The sequence below is a fragment of the Primulina eburnea genome, chromosome 10 (genome assembly GCF_022965805.1).
Source record: "Primulina eburnea isolate SZY01 chromosome 10, ASM2296580v1, whole genome shotgun sequence".
NCBI classification, from domain to species: domain Eukaryota; kingdom Viridiplantae; phylum Streptophyta; class Magnoliopsida; order Lamiales; family Gesneriaceae; genus Primulina; species Primulina eburnea.
In genome coordinates, this window is record NC_133110.1 from 11,083,392 (window position 1) to 11,101,626 (window position 18,235).

The 18,235-nt window shown below is 39.8% G+C and overlaps 1 long non-coding RNA gene across 1 annotated transcript; it reads right to left on the reverse strand.

The window, feature by feature from the left end:
• Positions 1–3,462: 3,462 nt before the first annotated feature.
• LOC140803097 (uncharacterized) lies at positions 3,463–18,006 on the reverse strand. Its single transcript, XR_012111758.1, has 3 exons — positions 17,421–18,006; positions 14,811–14,894; positions 3,463–3,758 (listed from the first exon to the last, which is right to left on the reverse strand). It is a non-coding gene; the product is annotated as an uncharacterized lncRNA (long non-coding RNA).
• Between the last annotated feature and the right edge of the window lie 229 nt (positions 18,007–18,235).

An 18,235-nucleotide genomic window follows, 5' to 3' on the forward strand; every position in this document is an offset into this window, starting at 1 on the left:
GAACAATTTCAATCTTCTTGCATTAAAATCATGTACTTGCGATATTTAAAAATACCTATATGACTTGATTGAAGAGTGAAAGAAGATATAAACATGCCTTGGTTTGTTTTGGCAGAAAACAAACGAAATAACGACGCGGCGCGGCAGAGACGGAGTGCTCTTCACTTTCTTACTTTTTCTCTCTCTTAATTCTTTTAAACCAAGCATGCACCATAATTATTATAATAGCGTAAAAATCGTAAACATGATGCATGAAAATTTAAAAATATAATGATTTGTGCTCAGGGCGCTGCCACGACCAAAATCTCACCCCGGGTGTAAAATTACCATTTTACCCCTGGAAACCCAAAAATTTCCGTTTCAACCCTGGACCTCTAAAATTGACCCGAAGCTAACCAAACTCCTTAAATTTCCCAAAACGTATTTAAAAATATTCCTAGACGTAATTTCGAGCCAAAAATACAACTGAACCGATTCGTTTTAAAAACTTAGATCGGGGTCCCGGTTTTAACCCGAATCGACTCGAAACTCAACCAAATTTTTCCCAACTTTTACCACACCTTATAAACATCTAAAATACCCTAAAACCATTAAAATTAGACCTTAAAACTTTCGAACAAATCCATAAACGGCTGCTGGAAAAATCCAGCAAGTTACCAACCGTAACCCGAGTGCACCGAATTCACGTTCTAACCTTCCTAGACCAAACTATCGAGGACCAGCCATGATTCGACCTCACCTAGGCCTCCCTAGGACCTACTGGACTCACTTGAAACGAACCTACAGCCCCATGCAAGCCCTCAACCCTCGTACACTCCAAGACACACAAGGAAGCACCCCTCGGCCACTAGCCCTCACTCGACGCCAACGCTTAGACCACCCCTAGGATACGACCAGCTGCTGTTGAGCCCTTCTTGGCCACGCCTCAAACCCCTCAAGGTCTGCACCGTGGTTTGTTTAGGCTCTCCTACAGCTGGAACTCTTCCCACCACCCCGATCAAGCCGCAACAGCCAAAATGAAACAAACTCGATCGGATATTCCCACAACTCACGCAACCTTCGACTCCTGCACTATTTTCCTTAACCCATGACAGCAATAAACCTCTTCACAATGACCCTTATCATCAGAACACGGCAGCCCTTTGCACTAAGCAAGAAAAGTGTGAGTTTCATGCACAATAAATCAAGATTCACATCAAACTTTGCTCAAAAACATAAACACCATGTAGATTGATAAATTTATAAACAAATACATGATTTTCAGCATATTAATGGAGTGAGTGATGAGAAAACGAAAATACAAGAATGTCTTTGCGTTTATACGCTCGAAAACTAGAAGAAACGCGCGAAGGGGAGGCCCCGGAGGAGCTAGGGACGACCTTGCTTGCAAGAAAACTAAGGGGCCGAAGCTTGCTTATGGAATGGGAGAAAAATGCTGCTGAAAAACGTGGGGAGTGGCTGCTAAAAAGTGGAGTGGGCGGCTGCCAAATGGAGGTAGGGAGATTAGGGTCTTAATGATAGGTTTAGATATAATATAATTAGTATAATGGGCCTTTAATTAAAATTAATGATGTTAAGTTGAATTTTAGGCCCATTATGCATAAAATAATCCCATTAAGCCCAAAAACACTCTCAAAAATATTTTGTTTAGGTACATTTTTGGAAAATATTTCCCGAGCCCTCAAAATTTCTCTCGTTTCGTTAAAATTTGCGTACCGATGAAAAATATGCTCTAGCGGGTAAAAATACCCAACAAATCCCATTTATTGAAAAATACATTTAAAACATCTTATAATAATTAATAAAAATTAATCATGTAATTAAAATAATTTTCTTGAAAATTTTCCGGTCTCCGTTCCTCGTTCGAGCGTGAAATGCGTCTAGAAACACTAATGCATGAACTTCTAAAATTTCATGAAATAAATCCTATCATGCATGAATTATGCATAAAATGGATAAAAATAATTAAATATAAATTAATGAAAGGAACATGCATTTAATGCTTTAAAAACAATTAAATAAAATACCAAAGAAGTTTAATAACTTGTATGCATGCCAACTTTTTAAAATATATTTACTACATGCTAAATTACCACTTCTTAAATAAGTCTTTATTAACTTATCTCAATACTCCATCTCCAGTCCGGCCTCACTTATTTTACTGAAAAAATAACAATTAAACTACTGCGTAAAATAAATAAATTTAAAGAAAAGAATTTGAATACTCATACAATAAAAATCATTTTAAATTTAAATACTAGAATTATGCATGGCTTAAATACGTGGTTTAATTTACGGGTTCTACAATTTTCCTCATTGAACAAATGTCGCATTCTTAAGTATCATCATTGCTTAATTAAATATAGCGATGGTTTTATGAAAACCGTTGCTTATCAAATTAAGCGACGGTTTATTTAAATTGTCGCTCTATAGCGACTGTTTTGATAAAACCCGTCGTCTTTAAAATTAAGCGACGGTTGATTGAAAACGGTCGCTAACATAGCGACGGTAGAATACAAAACCGTCGCACATGGGCGACGGTTTGTGGAATTGTCGCAATATTAGCGATGGTTGATGAAAAACCGTCGCTAATATAGCGACGGTTTTTATAAACCCGTCGCTATTATAGCGACGAGTGTTAGTAAATTGTCGCTAAATTTAATAGGCGACGGTTTTTATTAACACCATCGCTATATGAAAAACCGTCGCTATAATAACGACGATTTTAATAAAACCGTCGCTACGCCTTCCGTTTTTTTGTAGTGAACCGCGCTATGAATGACAGTTGTAAGTTTATCCACTCTCAAATCCAAATCACGTTCTAATAACTTCACTACTCTATTCTTCAATTCTAAAGCCATCAATCTTTGTTCCTGAAGTAACAATCAATATCTCATCCAATAATCGGACAGCATAAATGTTCAATGGCTTATAAAAAAACATGGTCTTAATCTCTTTCAGCCGATACAAGATCATTTTCCACGAACTTAGGAATCTCTTTATTCGTGTTTAATAGTAATTCTTGAACTTCCTTATCAAATCCATTAAAGTAAACATTGATCAACATCGAACTCAAGGCAAATTCTTGAGGCAGACCCCTGCCTAAACAAACCCCACCCAATTCAATATTGACTATCTTACATTCAAACAACCTTTTTATCAAATCTAGAAATGTCTTACCTTCAATTTTCTCACCCAGTATCAAAAACAACTTATCAATATGGCCAGAACTAAATAATTCACTATCAAATTTAACAATAAATCACCAACTTGGGTTCACCACCGAATTCTTTAAATACCAAATCGATGTGTGGCGGCCCAAGTTTGCTCGCTTGTCATAGCAAAAGGTAGCAAACCTAAAAACTTATGCATAAACCATAAAACTTGTTTGAACTCTATCCAAAGTAACTCTTTTATTACACATATATCTAAATAAAACATATTTTTAAATGTTAGTGTGAAGGCCCGAAAATCCTCGCTTTGAAAATTTGCGGAAAATTTAAAATTTTCTTTTTTTTAAAAGAACTTAAACGGCCTCATTCATAAAATCATTGGTGAATCAAGTTCAATGTTTAAAATAAAAGCATCGGAATAAAATAATTGTTTTCCCACAATAGCAATTTAAAAATGTCCAATGACTGATAAATATTTGGTTGCGGAATAAAATAAACACTGCTGCACTGAGGTCCTCGGGTGCCACTACTGCCGGCCCAAGCTGACTCACTGGTCCCCGTCTTCGGCCCTGACCTCATCAGTACCTACAACAATCAAGTCTAGTGAGCCTAAAGACTCAGTGTAGTGCCCAAATTTAATACACGTATAACCCATGCATTCATTTAATTATTTAATCATTTAAATTAATTTTAAATGAGTATTAGCGATGCCTGATTTATTTGCATTATTCTAAATTATTTATGTTTATGTGATGCACGTTAAAACGTTTGGCGAGTTTCATGTTTCAGGCGATTATTCGAAACGGGATTGAGGAACAGACCCGGTGACGATTTTGGCAATTTAAAACGTGGTATTCTATTTTAAGTTGAGTTGGGGGCATTTTAAATAATTTATGGAGTTTTAGCATTTTTAAGCCTAATTTATTTATTTGGTAATTTTAAGACTTTAAAACTTTTAAAAGTTTAGCAAGTGTGCACTTTAATTTAATTAGGGGACCTTATTTAAAGATGAGCGGGAATAGTATTTTTAATTGAATTGTTATTTGAGTCAACCTTTTTATTAGCACCTTGGATAGTAAGGTTAATTACTAATTAGCAAAAGTTAGTCTCCTAATATTTTAAAACACACGCTACACACACAAATTACACACTTTTACACACACCTGTAGCGCACAAAACACACACACAAGTCTCAATTCAAGTTTTATTATTTTGAGAGAAAGAAAAACCTAGGGTTCTTAGCACCATAGCAGCCGCACTTTTCCTCCAAAGCTTTTAAGTATTTCCGTGAGTTTTATCGCAAGAAAACGGTGCCACGTTCGTCACCGATCAAGCCTCGCTCCATCTCCGCTTTGGTGTCGTCGCTACGGTATTTTAAATATAAAAAAGGCACGTATAATCTGTTCTTGCTGTGTCGATCAAGTCATATATTGTATTGCATTGTTTTTATGCGTAAAAGTTATGTATGATGATAGTAGTTTGAGTGGATCATGAATCGGATCAATTTCGAAGGAAAATTTTTAGATCTAAAACTCGTTTTTGCTGTCTTTTCAAATACTGCGATTTTTCTGTTCATATTTTGGGAAAACTTTCAACGCCAAAAACGTAGAACTTTTTGATACCTTCGATTTGATATATGATTCGAAATTTTTGGACGAAAAATGAGTGAGTTATGATATTTTCCGTGCGACTGCGCAAACTGAAATTTTCAGAAAATTATGTTATTGATACGTTTCTTGTAGTTTTATGTTGTAGGCTTCGTTGGAAACCGACGGGCGATCGTTGCTGCGTACGAGTATGTTAGTATCGAGGTTTGTGGTATTTCTAAGGTTTTGATGTATGTCGTTAGGCGTTTGAATTAGTTTAAGGTCGTAGGAAATCGATCGATGTCAATTGCGTAATCGGTGTTGCATTGTGTTGTATAGTGGACGTCGTATTTTGAGGTGTTTGTATAAGTTTTGATGCAATGTTATGGTGTCCTAAGAAGGGTCTTAAGGGGTCGAACCATTATATTCAAGTGTCAATTTGGGTGTGTAGGTAGTGTATAAGATTTCTCGCAGGTTTCGACGTACAGTGGCCACACGGACCCGGACACGGACCCAAGCACGGGGTCCGTGCCTTTGCTTCCCACTTAGTGCGTCTAGGCAGTACGTACACGGACCCCTACCCGGACCCTCACACGGGGTCCGTGTCTTCGTGTTTCAGTCGATGTCTTCTTCCAGAGCCTACACGGACCCCCATCCGGATCCAAGCACGGGGTCCGTGCCCCTTCATTTTCACGACACGTACTTTACAGTAGGTAGACGGAACCGTACACGGACCCGGGCTAGGGGTCCGTGTACACACTGTTTGGGAAAAATAATTTTTGATACTTTTAAGTTTGAAGTTATGGCTTAGTGCAAGGATTATTAAGGTCATGTCATGGATAATTATAGAAGGTCCTAAGGTATGATCGAGCTTGAGAGTAAGTATGATTTCTACGTCTAAGTTATGCATGTTAAGCCTTTGAATTCATGTTAGTATGGTGCAGCAACGGCCCCGATCGAAGTCCAAACGAATCTCTCAACGCCAAGTAAGTATGCTGACGTGCAAAGAAAATATTTTTAAGTTTTGAGGTATGCTAAACGTCTTGTGACCAAATTATGTTAGGATTGGAAAGCGTTAAATTATGAACGGGGACCAATCCGCCCGTTAAATTATGAACGGGTTAGATCGTGGTTGTGAAGCGTTAAATTATGAACGTGGATCAACTGGCCTGTTAAATTATGAACAGGGATCTTATGTATGCGGCAGTGGATACGTCCCTGTCAGCCCAGTACTGTGGTATAGTCTGATCAGGCTCATTTATGTTACGGGTCACTTGCTTGGAAACATACCTCTACGCAATATGATTAAGTTATGTATGTTTACGTATGCAGTATGTTTATGAAAGTTTAAGTTATGGCACGTCGAAGTATGCATGTACGTATGTTCAAGTTTTAATGCGCAAGTTCAAGTTTCAAATTATGTATGTCCTATTTTAAAGTTGCATGCGACCTTATTATGTAGTACTCGTTATTCCAGTTTATACGTGTTGAGTCTTTAGACTCACTAGACTTGATCGATGCAGGTGACTATGTTGAGGAGACAGGAGGTGATGACCAAGGGGCAGGCTTGGGCTGAGTGGCAGGCTAGACCCGAGGACCGCAATGTTTATGTTTTTATGCAAGTTTAAAATACTCTGATTTTTAAATATTTGGAGACAGTTTCTTTAGCAAAATTTTATTGGGGATGGATGATTGTGAGATTTATTTTTATGAATGTTGAGTGACGACCGTATGAATGTTTTTATTTAAGAAAATTTTTAATTTTTCCGCAAATTTTAAGTAGTGTAGAATACGGTTCGTTACAGTTGGTATCAGAGCGGTGTTCTTGTAAAGGGTTATGCCTACTGCCAGTCGCAAGAAGCTCACGAAGTCACACCTCAAGTCTGTAAGTTTTAAAGTTTTGAGCTATGCTATGTATTACGCATTAAGTCATGATTTCAGCATATCTATGTTTTAAGTTCAATTTACGTGCATCATAAAATATTGATATATGTTCATGCATGTTGGGTTTACGTGTTGGGTAATTTATTGGAATAGTATGCCTCCTAGACGTGTGATCGACCGTGAAACAAGGGATGAGAACAGAGAGCACCGAGTAGAGGACAGGGAACATCGAGATGAGGAGAGGGCCAATCCTCCTCCACCTCCACCACCAGATATGCAGGCACAGATGCTTGCTGGCATGACGCAATTCTTCGCACAATTTGCGAGGAACCAGACTGTTGCAGGCCACGAGGAGAGGCCTAGACCGGAGGCAGTATATGAGAGGTTCCGGAGGATGAGCCCGAAGGAGTTCTCGGGTACTACTGACCCGATGGTGGCGGAGGGATGGATCAAGTCCATCGAGGTGATATTTGACTTCATGGAGCTGACGGACGCTGACAGGGTCAGATGTGCTATATTCTTATTAACTGGAGACGCTAGGTTGTGGTGGGAAAGTGCATCTGTGGCAGTCAACTTGCAAGTGCTGCCTTGGAATGGTTTTAAAGAGGTTTTCTACTCCAAGTACTTCACTGAGGAAGTACGAACTAGACTCACCAACGAGTTTATGACGCTGCGTCAGGGAGACAGTAGCGTGGCGGAATTTGTGAGGAAGTTTGAAAGGGGGTGTCACTTCGTGCCCCTTATTGCGAATGATGCACAGGCAAAACTGAGACATTTCCTGAATGGTTTGCGGCCGATCTTGCGCCGCGACGTCCGAGTAGCTGGTCCCACTTCTTATGCAGTCGCCGTGTCCCGAGCTTTGGCGGCAGAACAGGACCAGCGAGATATTGAGGCTGACAGGCAGGGCAAGAGGCCCTATCAGGCTCCACCACAGCCTCACCATCAGCAGCAGAATCAGCGACCCCACTTTAAGAAACCGTATCAGGGGCCGCCAGCGAAGAAGCCTTATCATGGACCACCAAAGGGCAAGGGTCCAGTTCAGCAGCAAGGGGCGCCTCAGAAGCCCGTTGCCTTCCCCGTGTGTCCTAAATGCAATCGTCAGCACCCGGGACAGTTCTTGTATGGATCAGGCAGGTGCTTCAAGTGTGGAGCTACAGATCATATGCTGAAGGAGTGCCCGCAGTGGAAGCAGCCAACCCAGGGCAGGGTATTCGCCATGCATGCACAGGAGGCGGACCCAGACACTACTTTACTTACCGGTAAACGTTTCTACCTAAGTTCAGTACTATTTGATTTGCATGTGGAATTTTACTTGGGATAAGTAGGATGCTAGTATTGTTTGAGTATATTTGGGTTACTATCTTGTTAGTGTCTTGGGATATAAGTTGTGTTGTGCTAACGCATCTCAGGGAATATTTTCATAAAGAGATTAGCTACAACTGCACTGATAGATTCAGGAGCCACCCACTCCTTTATATCAGAGACCTTCGCTAATCACCTGGACATCAAGTCCATCGGTCTGGACTTGAACTTCTCAGTGACAGTCCCATCAGGGGAAGAGTTGTTAGCTACCAGTGTGATCAGGGACATCGATCTAGAACTGCAGGGCCACCTAGTATATGCAGATTTGATCGTATTGCCGATGCCAGAGTTCGATATTATATTGGGAATGGACTGGCTGACTAAGAACAGAGTTCTGATTGACTTTCAGAAAAGGTCAGTATTAGTCAGGCCGCTGGGCATGGAGCAGTTTCTATTCGAGCCAGCTAGATGGAGGAGTTTTCCTCGCATGATTTCATGCATGCAGGCAAGGAGACTTATTTCCAAGGGATGTCAGGCTTTCTTGGCCAGTGTTATAGCAGCGCCGGACGTGCCCACTCCTTCTATTTCAGAAGTGCCAGTAGTCAGCGAATTTCCAGACGTCTTTCCTGATGACGTCACCGGCCTTCCACCAGAGAGAGAGGTGGAGTTTGCAATCGAGCTCGTGCCGAGCACAGCGCCAATCTCTAAGGCGCCATAACGGTTAGCTCCAGCTGAGATGTTAGAGCTCAAGCAGCAGATTCAAGAGCTCCTCGACAAAGGCTTTATCCGCCCTAGTTTCTCACCGTGGGGCGCAGCAGTGCTCTTTGTGAAGAAGAAGGATGGGAGCATGAGGTTGTGCATCGATTACCGTGAACTAAACAAGGTAACGATCAAGAACAAATACCCGTTGCCTAGAATCGAAGACTTGTTCAATCAGTTGCAGGGAGCTACCGTGTTCTCTAAGATAGATCTTCGATCAGGGTATCATCAGCTGAAAGTTAAGGATGCAGATGTTCATAAGACAGCTTTCAGGACTAGATACGGGCATTACGAGTTCTTAGTAATGCCGTTTGGATTGACCAATGCTCCAGCAATTTTCATGGATCTCATGAACCGAGTATTTCAGCCGTTCCTCGATAAATTCGTCATAGTATTCATTGACGACATTCTAATATACTCAAAGAGCCATGAGGAGCACAACCAGCACTTGAGGACAGTATTACACACATTGCAGAGTCGCAAGTTATTTGCGAAATTCAGTAAGTGTGAATTTTGGTTAGAAAATGTAGCATTTTTGGGGCATATAGTATCTAGCAGAGGAATCGAGGTGGATCCAGCGAAAGTAGCGGCTGTCAAGGAATGGGTTGAGCCGAAGAATGCATCTGAAATCCGCAGCTTTTTGGGTTTAGCAGGCTACTACCGTAAGTTTATTAAGGGATTTTCATCCATAGCGGTGCCACTCACTTCACTCACCAAGAAGAATGCTAAATTCGTGTGGAGTGATGAATGTCAGAAGAGCTTTGATACTCTGAAGCAAGCTCTTATTTCAGCGCCAGTGCTAGCCATGCCGACAGGGCAAGGTGAGTTTGTGCTTTATACTGATGCATCTAAGCTCGGATTAGGCGCAGTGTTGATGCAGCAAGGTCGGGTCATAGCTTATGCTTCCAGACAGTTAAAGGTGCACGAGAAGAACTACCCGACGCACGACCTTGAATTAGCCGACGTTGTCTTTGCATTGAAGATTTGGAGACATTACTTATACGGCGAGAAATGTCAGATCTTCACCGACCACAAGAGTCTCAAATACTTCTTCACACAGAAAGAGCTGAATATGAGACAAAGACGGTGGTTAGAACTTGTGAAAGATTACGACTGCGAAATTAGCTACCATCCGGGAAAGGCTAATGTTGTCGCAGACGCTTTGAGCAGAAAAGTGGCAATTGTTGCTCAGTTGACAGCTCAGAGACCACTACAGTCGGAGATTCAGAATTTTGGTCTAGAGATTTATCGTGATGGCAAGGCTCCTAGGCTGTCTAATCTGACAGTCAAGTCTGATTTGCTAGACCGTATCCGATCAGGTCAGTCTTCAGATGAGCAGTTACAGAAATGGAGACTGAAAGACGAAGCCAAGGGCAGTGTGCTGTACACAGTTGCAGACGGCATTGTGAGATACAGAGGTAGAATGTGGGTGCCTAGTGTTGGTTCGATCAGACAGGATATTTTGACAGAGGCACACGCATCTCCGTATTCCATTCACCCAGGAGGTACCAAGATGTACAAAGACCTACAGTTATTGTATTGGTGGCCAGGGATGAAGCGAGACATCCGTAGGTTCGTATCAGAATGTCTCACTTGTCAGCAAGTAAAAGCTGAACATCAGAGACCAGCAGGGTTGGTAAAGTCACTCCCCATCCCCGAGTGGAAGTGGGAGAACATTACTATGGATTTTGTTGTTGGGTTGCCGAGATCAGTCAGAGGATCGAATTCCATTTGGGTTATAGTGGACCGACTCACTAAGTCAGCGCATTTTCTGCCTGTGAAGACGACTTTCTCCATGACGCAGTATGCGGATCTTTATATCCAGGAGATCGTCCGGTTGCATGGTTTCCCAGTCTCTATTGTGTCCGACAGGGACCCGAGGTTTACATCGTCCTTCTGGAAGAGCTTACATGCAGCCATGGGGACGAAGTTGCTTTTCAGTACAGCTTTTCACCCGCAGACAGATGGCCAGTCTGAGCGAGTGATTCAGGTTTTAGAGGACTTGCTAAGGGCGTGCATGATTGATTTTCAAGGAACTTGGGAGTCTAGACTACCTCTAGTGGAGTTCACATACAACAACAGCTTCCAAGCATCTATTGGTATGGCTCCCTATGAGGCGTTGTACGGGAGGAAGTGCAGATCACCAGTTCATTGGGATGAAGTTGGTGAGATGACAGAACTTGGTCCAGAAATAGTTCAGCAGACTGCAGACGTGGTGGTCAAGATTCGTGAGAGAATGAAGACTGCCCAAAGCCGTCAGAAGAGCTATGCAGATAAAAGGAGGAGGGATCTCGAGTTTGCCGTAGGAGATCACGCTTTTATCAAGATAGCACCTATGAAGGGTGTTATGAGATTTGGGAAGAGAGGCAAGTTGAGTCCGAGGTTTATTGGACCGTTTGAGATCTTGGACAGAGTTGGGACGCTAGCGTATCGTGTAGCCCTTCCGCCGAATCTGGCCGGGGTGCACAATGTGTTCCATGTCTCGATGCTGAGAAAATATTTGGCTAATCCTTCTCATGTTCTGAGTTATGAGCCGCTGCAGTTGACTCCAGACCTGTCTTACGAGGAGAAACCAGTCCAAATCCTAGACAGACAGGAGCGCAGACTTCGGAACAAGACGACTAAGTTGGTCAAAGTTCAATGGCTGAATCAATCGGTGGAAGAAGCCACTTGGGAGTCAGAGGCCGACATGAGACTTCGCTACCCGGAGTTGTTCGGTAAGACTTAATTTCGAGGACGAAAGTTTTATAAGTGGGGGAGGAACTGTAGTGCCCAAATTTAATACACGTATAACCCATGCATTCATTTAATTATTTAATCATTTAAATTAATTTTAAATGAGTATTAGCGATGCCTGATTTATTTGCATTATTCTAAATTATTTATGTTTATGTGATGCACGTTAAAACGTTTGTCGAGTTTCATGTTTCAGGCGATTATTCGAAGCGGGATTGAGGAACAGACCCGGTGACGATTTTGGCAATTTAAAACGTGGTATTCTATTTTAAGTTGAGTTGGGGGCATTTTAAATAATTTATGGAGTTTTAGCATTTTTAAGCCTAATTTATTTATTTAGAAATTTTAAGACTTTAAAACTTTTAAAAGTTTAGCAAGTGTGCACTTTAATTTAATTAGGGGACCTTATTTAAAGATGAGCGGGAATAGTATTTTTAATTGAATTGTTATTTGAGTCAACCTTTTTATTAGCACCTTGGATAGTAAGGTTAATTATTAATTAGCAAAAGTTAGTCTCCTAATATTTTAAAACACACGCTACACACACAAATTACACACTTTTACACACACCTGTAGCGCACAAAACACACACACAAGTCTCAATTCAAGTTTTATTATTTTGAGAGAAAGAAAAACCTAGGGTTCTTAGCACCATAGCAGCCGCACTTTTCCTCCAAAGCTTTTCAGTATTTCCGTGAGTTTTATCGCAAGAAAACGGTGCCACGTTCGTCACCGATCAAGCCTCGCTCCATCTCCGCTTCGGTGTCGTCGCTACGGTATTTTAAATATCAAAAAGGCACGTATAATCTGTTCTTACTGTGTCGATCAAGTCATATATTGTATTGCATTGTTTTTATGCGTAAAAGTTATGTATGATGATAGTAGTTTGAGCGGATAATGAATCAGATCAATTTCGAAGGAAAATTTTTAGATCTAAAACTCGTTTTTGCTGTCTTTTCAAATACTGCGATTTTTCTGTTCATATTTTGGGAAAACTTTCAACTCCAAAAACGTAGAACTTTTCGATACCTTCGATTTGATATATGATTCGAAATTTTTGGACGAAAAATGAGTGAGTTATGATATTTTCCGTGCGACTGCGCAAACTGAAATTTTCAGAAAATTATGTTATTGATACGTTTCTTGTAGTTTTATGTTGTAGGCTTCGTTGGAAACCGACGGGCGATCGTTGCTGCGTACGAGTATGTTAGTATCGAGGTTTGTGGTATTTCTAAGGTTTTGATGTATGTCGTTAGGCGTTTGAATTAGTTTAAGGTCGTAGGAAATCGATCGATGTCAATTGCGTAATCGGTGTTGCATTGTGTTGTATAGTGGACGTCGTATTTTGAGGTGTTTGTATAAGTTTTGATGCAATGTTATGGTGTCCTAAGAAGGGTCTTAAGGGGTCGAACCATTATATTCAAGTGTCAATTTGGGTGTGTAGGTAGTGTATAAGATTTCTCGCAGGTTTCGACGTACAGTGGCCACACGGACCCGGACACGGACCCAAGCACGGGGTCCGTGCCTTTGCTTCCCACTTAGTGCGTCTAGGCAGTACGTACACGGACCCCTACCCGGACCCTCACACGGGGTCCGTGTCTTCGTGTTTCAGTCGATGTCTTCTTCCAGAGCCTACACGGACCCCCATCCGGATCCAAGCACGGGGTCCGTGCCCCTTCATTTTCACGACACGTACTTTACAGTAGGTAGACGGAACCGTACACGGACCCGGGCTAGGGGTCCGTGTACACACTGTTTGGGAAAAATAATTTTTGATACTTTTAAGTTTGAAGTTATGGCTTAGTGCAAGGATTATTAAGGTCATGTCATGGATAATTATAGAAGGTCCTAAGGTATGATCGAGCTTGAGAGTAAGTATGATTTCTACGTCTAAGTTATGCATGTTAAGCCTTTGAATTCATGTTAGTATGGTGCAGCAACGGCCCCGATCGAAGTCCAAACGAATCCCTCAACGCCAAGTAAGTATGCTGACGTGCAAAGAAAATATTTTTAAGTTTTGAGGTATGCTAAACGTCTTGTGACCAAATTATGTTAGGGTTGGAAAGCGTTAAATTATGAACGGGGACCAATCCGCCCGTTAAATTATGAACGGGTTAGATCGTGGTTGTGAAGCGTTAAATTATGAACGTGGATCAACTGGCCTGTTAAATTATGAACAGGGATCTTATGTATGCGGCAGTGGATACGTCCCTGTCAGCCCAGTACTGTGGTATAGTCTGATCAGGCTCATTTATGTTACGGGTCACTTGCTTGGAAACATGCCTCTACGCAAAATGATGAAGTTATGTATGTTTACGTATGCAGTATGTTTATGAAAGTTTAAGTTATGGCACGTCGAAGTATGCATGTACGTATGTTCAAGTTTTAATGCGCAAGTTCAAGTTTCAAATTATGTATGTCCTATTTTAAAGTTGCATGCGACCTTATTATGTAGTACTCGTTATTCCAGTTTATACGTGTTGAGTCTTTAGACTCACTAGACTTGATCGATGCAGGTGACTATGTTGAGGAGACAGGAGGTGATGACCAAGGGGCAGGCTTGGGCTGAGTGGCAGGCTAGACCCGAGGACCGCAATGTTTATGTTTTTATGCAAGTTTAAAATACTCTGATTTTTAAATATTTGGAGACAGTTTCTTTAGCAAAATTTTATTGGGGATGGATGATTGTGAGATTTATTTTTATGAATGTTGAGTGACGACCGTATGAATGTTTTTATTTAAGAAAATTTTTAATTTTTCCGCAAATTTTAAGTAGTGTAGAATACGGTTCGTTACACTCAGCATGCATATATCGCAGGTAACGAGTAAAATCTGAAGTAAAATATGCATGAGATAAAATATCATGTCATGAGGCGTGCTGAAAGTAATCTGTACTGATGTTGAAAATAATCTGTACTGATGCTGAAAATAATCTGTACTGAGCAATTATAATACGTGCATAACTGAACTGATAATCACAGTAAAAACATTTGCTCCTTGGAGCCCTGTACTGAAATAACTGATAAAATTTTCTGTTGAGATTATGTTTTACGCCTGTGGCCACTGCACTAAGCTGAAACTGATCGGTAACTGGCTACCGGGGAGGCTGAAACTGAACTGAGCTGTCCGATCACTGGCGACCGGGTGGTACCATACTGAACTGATCGGTCACTGGCGACCGTATAAAATAACCCTCCCACATAGTGAATGAACCACAAGCCATATCGCATAAATCTCAAAAATGAATATTTTCTATGCACGTAATATAATTAACCAACATAATTAAATATGAATAATTAAAATCATGTACTTGCGATATTTAAAAATACCTATATGACTTGATTGAGGTTTAGAAAAATTATATACATGCCTTGGTTTGTTTTGACAGAAAACAAACGAAATAACGACGCGGCGCGGCGGAGACGGAGTGCTCTTCATTTTCTTACTTTTCTCTCTCTTAATTCCTTTAAATCAAGAATGCACCAATATTTATTATAATAGCGTAAAAATCGTAAACGTGTTGCATGAACATTTAAAAATATCATGATTTGTGCTCAGGGCGCTGTCAGGACCAACAACTCACCCCAGATGCAAAATGACCATTTTGCCCTTATAAACCCAAAAATTGTCGTTTCATCTCTAAACGTAAAATTTCACGTTTGTGTACTTTTCTTAATTACTTTGACTATAACATTTTCCAAATAATTATTTAAGCCTACAATAATTTTCTCATATTTTTATTTGGCTTAAATCGACTACTTTTAAATTAATCCTTAAATATAACATCAGAATGCGTTTTAATCCCGAATTAAATCAAACCTTAGCATAAAATTCCCAAATAAAAAACTAAAACTTCTAATAATCATTTGAGCTTAAATATAATTTTCCATAATTTTATCAAGCTTAAATCAAGACGTTTCAATTAATTCTTTAATTAACATCTCGTGCGGCGATTAAATCCCGGATAATTCCAAAAATCATTATTTTGATCCGAAACTTACCAAACTCTTAAAAATGTCCCAAAACATATTTAAAAGCATCTCTAGACTTAAAATAGAGCCCATATCATAACTTAATCGAATTGTCTTAAAACTTGTACCGAGGTCCCGATTTTAACCCGAATCGACTCGAAAATGAAACAATTTTTCCCAACTTGCACCATAACTTAACCAATCCATTCTAAACCATTTACTACTTAATTTAAGTCCTTTAAATCCATGAAACTTTGGCCAGCACCTAATTTCCTAGAACTTTCTCGGCCACCCCTTTTTACAATCATATCATCACACAACACATGGTCCCAACTCCTACACCTTTCGGTCCTTCCTTTTAGCAACACATGTCCATCCTTTAAGCCTCACCATTAGTATTCTAATGACCCTTCTAAACTAAACCAAAACAAAGCATACTGCTAGTGACCAAGTTACGCAGAAACCGATTGATTCTTTCCCATTATCTCTCGATTCAACTATACCTCCACGGACCGAGCTTCTCCCTCAACCAAACACCCATGGCTCACTCCTAACATCCTACCAGACTTTACAAGGGCTGCGATATAGCTGGGTTCACAGCCCCCTACAGCCTACAACACCAACCCAATCTCTAGGAACCTCAAACGCACACATGACCAACTTCCAACCCCTTGCTCGTTCGGCTTCGTGGATGGTCCCAGCAATGACCGAGCCTTCCTAAGCCATGGTTCAGACCTCCCAGGGACTGTTCCGTGGCTCAGTTCGGCACTTGAGCTGCTGGATCATGCCAATCCACCGATCTCCCTCCCAGGGGCGGAGCGATGATTTAAAATTACCTGGGGCTGGCTCCGTCCCATGCTGTATTTAATAAAATAAATAATTAATTAAAAAAATTAAAATAAAAAATATGTAAACATTGACTTAATGAAAACATAGAACAAGAGTATTTAATATTTAATACCTTAAAAAACATGGAGCTAAAACACTACTGAATATAAATTCGAAAATCCCATTTTCATAATTCTGAATTTTTCCAAAATTCCTACAAAATTCCATAAATTCGCATTTGTATTTTCTATAGCATCTAAACATCCAAATAATAAATAATCAACACTAAAAATCGACAATACTCAATATAAAATCTGGAAATTCGAAATAATGCTCAAATAAATTCTAAAAAATTATCAATATCATCAATCGGCTCAAAATAGTAACTACAATAAAAAATTTAATATATATCAATTATCGGAATTTAAAAAAACCAAAATACCCAAATTTTGAAATACTAAAATCTGAAATTACTTTTAAAATTCGAAATCTAACGAAGAACAACAAGAACGAGCTGTAGAAAGTCTAACATTAAGATTTTCTCATATTTTCGGTGAAAACGGTGACCAATGGGCGACGGCTGATTTCAAGACGACAAATAAACTTCAAAAATTTGGTATTAAAAAAAAGCTTATTCCGTGGGATTTCCAAATATACAATCGATTTTTAAAACTGGCGACCGATTATGAAGTTACGGCAATTTGAAGTAATCAAAATTGTGATGATTTGAGAGAGAAGAATAGAGAAGTTAAAGAAGAAAAAAATACAGATTGGGGCTAATCAACAAATTTTTTAAAATAAAACATATTTATTTTTTTTTAAAAAAAATTAGGGGGGGCTGGAGCCCAACCCAGCCCCCTTAGTGCCTCCGCCCCTGCTCCCTCCTTACAAGCCGAAGATTTCAAGAACTCGACCAACATTTACCCAACACTATACGGCCTCATTTCCAGCTTTTAAATCCTTCCTATCTCGGTGATGACAGGCTCTCTACTCACGGTACAACAGCTCCCTTGCATCATTTCAGAAAAATGTGAGTGGATGCAAAGCAAATATAAGTTTCATGCTCAACCGAAACATACCCGTAAAAAAAACGATGCATGAACTGAAAAACAACGTGAATGGCACACATATCAGCATGTATTATGGCGTAAATGATGCAGAAATAATGTACATAGCGTGACTGATGAGTTTGGAGAGCAAGAACGAGACGAGGGAACTCGGGAGAACTTTTCCTTTACAAGAACAAGAGAAACCGAAGCACAAACAGGTTATTTAATGGAGGAAACTGAGGAGAGTTGGCTGAAAAGGAGAGGAATTGATGGGGGTCAGGGGTGGGTTGTGTCGGCTGTTGAGAAGGGTAATAATGAGTGTAGGGCGTGCTTGATGATGCAAAACGAGAGGAGGAAGAGAAGAGGAGCCCCGTATAGCCTTGGATGCAAGAATAAACTATAAACTGTGGCTTTAAATTTGTGTCTCCCTTTAATATTTCTGAAACCAAGGGTCCTAAATCTGAATGGGGTGTCGGTTGTTGTATATAATAGATGTAGGGTAGCTTTAGTATAATAATTGAGTGATTAATTAGTAGATAATGGAGCCTAATTGTTTAATTAAGAGTTTAAAAAAATATTTAAGCCAAATAAGCTTAAAAGTAGGTCCATTAAATCCAAACACACTCACGAAAAATATTTTGTGTTGGAAAGTTTTTGAAAATATTAGCCGAACCCTCAAAAAGTCCCCCAATTCGATAAAATTTGTGTATCGTTAAAATTAAAATCATACGGATAAAAATACCCAATAAATCCCAATTCTTGAAAAATACATTTAAAAATATTTAAACTTAGTTTATAAAAATAGATCGTGTAATAAAATAATTTTCCTGAAAATTATCCGGTCTCCGTTCTTCGTTCGAGCACGAAATGCAACTTAAAAATCTATAATGCTTAAACCTTTAAAATTTCGTAAAATAAATTTTATCATGCATGGATTATGTATAAAA